A 5,000-nucleotide genomic window follows, 5' to 3' on the forward strand; every position below is an offset into this window, starting at 1 on the left:
ACTCCCCGGCAACCCCACACAGTTTACAGGATTAACTGTGCGAACATAACATTTGACTTTTAAATGCCGGGGCAGCTTTTGAAATCCATGCTCGGTAAACTTTTACTTTAAAGAAATCAATTGCTCTGATGCAATTTGATTACCGGCAAATTGCCCTCCTATTTGTTTGTGTGTTTTGTCTGTTGCGTGTCCTTTTCACTTAAAGGCCGTCCCCCTGCTCGAACCCAGGCTGGCGACATTAAGCTGTCCTTTGATGTGAGCCTGGGCCAGGCGGGGAATATGAGCAGTAATAGTGATTCTTTAACGTTAATGCTTTTCCGGTGATCGATAACTAGCTTATAAATGCTACGGAGCAGGGGGGGAGCTATAGGGATGGCATGTGGGGCATTTGCCCCTGGGCCCAGAGGCCTCCCGCGTTGGTGGTGGGGGCCCTTTTATGACCTTTCCAGGCCGTATGGAGATCCCTAACAGTGCTTTTGCCCTGGGTCCCTGTGTTGCAATAGATCTGCAACTGCTATGGGGGACAATTAAAAATGAAAGGCAGGCCGCCTTCTCCAGACTTCAGCAGATTAGGCAACGCACTCAGGTGGGCGGGAACGTGCTCACCGCAGTAGCTCTCGCCCTCAAAAGCACAGTAGGGCATCGGGAGTGCCCACACTGGGTGGGGTGTCACTCATGACTGATACTGTACTCACAGCAGACACACACATGGAAAGACACACACAAACACACATTTTGTGCATTCACACACACACACACACACACACACTGCTATCCTGTGTGTAATCATCCCTAAACCCCCACTTTTGTCAGTGCATGTACTCTTAAACACACACACGCGCACACACACACACACACACGCGCGCACACACACACACACACACGAACGCACGCACGCACGCACGCACGCACGCACGCACGCACGCACGCACACACGCACACACACAAATTCATATGCACACACACACACACACACACACACACACACACACACACACACACACACACACACACACACACACACAGAGTCCCCACCCCAGGCTCCATGACTGCTGCTTACGCACATACATGTGCAGGTTGAACTGCATCTCTGATGCACCAGTCAATCCCGCTGCTACCACACACACACACACACACACACACACACACACACACACACACACACACACACACACACACACACACACACACACACACACACACACACACACACACACACACACACACACACACACACACACACACACACCGGTGAATGCCCAGCCCAACCCTTCCTTTCAATACAAAGGTCGAACCTCACAGTGATTCACACAAATCAATGTACAACTCTTGGTTTTACTGCATGCACAGCGACAGATTGAAGACGCGGAACGTGAGACTCAATATGCTCAATTCAGAGAGGCGCGACTGAATTGACATTCAATTCATCTACTCCACATTGGCATAGTAGGCAATGCTGATGTCTTATTTATCTGATAATTACACACACAGAGGCCACTATGCTATATTGGCATGTAAGTACATGTAAAAGTCATTGACTACAGTTTTGCAAATCACAGTGACAGTCATATACGTATATGTGTATATCCATAGCACTTCCAGCTCTGCAGGGTGAGTTAAGCTACGTTCACATACAATACTCGCTTTTCACTCACTCACCCATTCGCCACTAGCTCATAGTTCGCCAAACGTCCCCCGCCTTTAACTGCCAATGCACAAGGGAGAAATACCGAACTCTGCATTCCAATTGGTTACTAGCTTACTTTCCTCACTCAAAGTTAAAATATTTTTAACTGGGAACCCGCCCACATCGCATCGCTTGTACACTCCCCACCTACTCGCCTACTCACCTCGTTGGAACACAAAGACATTCGGTTGACTTCACTCGCTGAGTGAGTAACTATTAGCGATGTGTGTGAACGAGGCTTTACTCTTTTTCTTGCCCATGCTGCCCTGAAGATGATGCAGGGACATCATGGAAATTTGGCAAAGTCTGTGAAACTGCCACGGATGCCAGGGGTCCGTGATCACCTCATGGAATTGTGTATGATCTTGTTGCCCAGACTGCCAAGCTCATGTCTGTCAAGTCACATTTAATCTAATTGTCCTTGTATAGTCTGTTGATGGAACATTATTAAAGGAGAATGCAGGGTTTTTTTTATCAAGGGCCCTTGATATTCGAGGCTAATACAGATTTTGAAAGTCTGGTAAAGGCGGATGTGACATCATGTTACGAACTTCCGCCTTTACCAGAATTTCAAAAACTGTATTAGCTGCAAAACTGAGACGTTTCCAAACAAACCATCCACCTACGTGTTATGAGCATACCGTAATGAATAAATTAAAAACAACATACCAGGGGCGGAACTACAGGCTGGGCAAGAGGGGCACTTGCCCCTGGGCCCAGGGCCCTCCTATATGGGTGTTGGGGGCCCTATTGTGACCATGGCGGGCCGTATGGGGGCCCCAACAGTGTTTTGCCCTTGGGCCCTGTGTGCAATTTTTCCGCCACTGCAACATGCGTTGTGCCTGCAAAGCCATGGCCCATAGGAAGTCGTTTCATGGATATGACCAAACCGAATATCTTCGTCAGAACTCCGAATGACACACAACTAACGTGGGTGAGTAGAACATGATGCTATAATGTCAAATCAAGGGCCCAATGTCAAAAAACTGTCATCTCCTTTAAGCCATTTTTAACAGAGGTGCGCCCCATTCTCCATTCATGTACATTGCACAGGTCCACCTACAAATAATGGCTGACAGGATTGCCGTGAAGAAGGGAGCGGCGTCACCTCTGGTCTAATGTTCTACCTCTATGGCCCTGCGACAGCAGAGCGGATGGATATAAATGTGCATGGGGAGCAACAGCCCACTCAGTCATGTGTGTGTGTGTGTGTGTGTGTGTGTGTGTGTGTGTGTGTGTGTGTGTGTGTGTGTGTGTGTGTGTGTGTGATTGTCACATAATGCCACATGGGGATGAGAGATGAGGTTCATCCTTGACTCCAATAAGCGATTGTCACAGGACAAATAAATAATACCTGAGGTGTTGATTCATGCCCATCATTTTACTTTGACCTGGACAATCTATAACTGTAGACATATTATGCATGTGACGTGAGAGTATCTGTGTGTGTGCGGACATGCCTGTAATGTCCATCAGGTTCGTAGTTGTGTGTGTGTACTGTGTGTACATGTACTGTATGTTGGATATGTCTGGGAACATGCTGCTCTGTTTGTGTTTATGCCAGCCTCTGTGGGTGAATCCCATTACACCCCTTAGCCCTACGCCGATCCCCTTTGCCTCAGTTTTGTGCGTCCACGTGTAGGCGTAGTGGCATCCCGATTCACGTTCAGACAGATGGGTAGGGGTACGGAAAAGGGCTTCCCACCCCTCCGCGCGGAGATTTTCCGACACCAGACTCCGCGACGGAGGGCTTCGACAGGTTTCCCTGAATGCATTGCGAATTCATTTAAAAATTGGCGGCAAGCCACGGCACCCACAACAGCACACAAATTTAAGTATTTTCGCCGCAATTGACGGTTTTAAAGTGGTAACAATTATTCCATTGCACTAAGTTTAACATTGTCCTAATGTGTGATGGCCCTTTTCTCCGTGAAACGCACATGAAAACAATCGCTATTAACGTCAACCTAATGCATGGAATTAGTGACAGCTGTCAGTGTCATTCCATGATTGTCGAAGGGGTATCCCAATTCGTAGCAGTTGCGTTTCAAGCCTTGCACTTTACAGCTTCGTTGGAAAGCACGAGGGGCATGGGGAAGGCGTAGAGGTAGGGGTAGAGATTAGTAATGGGAAAGGCCCTGTGTGTGCTTCCGTGTGTGTATGTGATTGTGTGTATGTGTTTGCCCATGTATATCGTATGTGTGTGTGTGTGTTGTTACGCAACACTTCTATGGCCCTAAAGTAAAACATAATAAAAAGTAAAACATATATATAAGTTTGTGTAGTGCAGTGATAATAGCTAATTTACATGAATGGTTAGTGATGCCAAAAGAAATTATGTAATTAACTGTATCTTGGGATTTCCCCCCTCCTCCCACTTGCGAAAATAGAACCAGAACTATAGACGATGATGGTCACTGTCACCTGCTAACAGTGTGCATTGGACAGGCAGAAGCAGTGTCTCTGCTTTGGGGGCAGAACCACATACCAGAGGAAGGAGAAAATACACACACAAATCATACGTAATGGGTGTGTGCGCACGTGTGTGTGTGTGTGTGTGTGTGTGTGTGTGTGTGTGTGTGTGTGTGTGTGTGTGTGTGTGTGTGTGTGTGTGTGTGTGTGTGTGTGTGTGTGTGTGTGTGTGTGTGTGTGTGTGTGTGTGTGCACGTGCATGTGTGTATGTACCCACATTTAAGTCTAATTTACTGTACAGAAAATTGCAATTCAACAGAAAAGGCTTCAGCAACCAGTGCAGCATGTAGCATTCATGAAATGCACCACATGTACAGAAATGTAGCCTACCTTGTGCAGCATCTGCCAGGCCTGTTTCCTAGTTTCCTCGCTAACCAGGGAGATATGCAAGCAGACGCGAGGTACACGGACACACACACGAACACACACGCACGCGCGCACACACACACACGCGCGCACGCACGCACGCACGCACGCACGCACGCACGCACGCACGCACGCACGCACGCACGCACGCACGCACGCACGCACGCACGACACACACACACACACACACACACACACACACACACACACACACACACACACACGCACACACGCACACACACACTCTACCTAGAGAGAGAGGCTAGCTAGCCCACCTCAGGCACACACTGGCATTATAGGCTGGGTCTCCTGTTTAATTAGCCGTGCCAGTAAGGATGTGTTATTTTGTGTACATTTATTAAATAAGCCTCGCCAACGGGCAGCCGGGATAATTAGCTCTCTTTCTGTGGAATTTGCTAATGCAAATGCCGCGGCTCGAGATCACACACACACACACACACGCACACACACACAC

Source organism: Engraulis encrasicolus, chromosome 4 (genome assembly GCF_034702125.1).
Source record: "Engraulis encrasicolus isolate BLACKSEA-1 chromosome 4, IST_EnEncr_1.0, whole genome shotgun sequence".
NCBI lineage: Eukaryota > Metazoa > Chordata > Actinopteri > Clupeiformes > Engraulidae > Engraulis > Engraulis encrasicolus.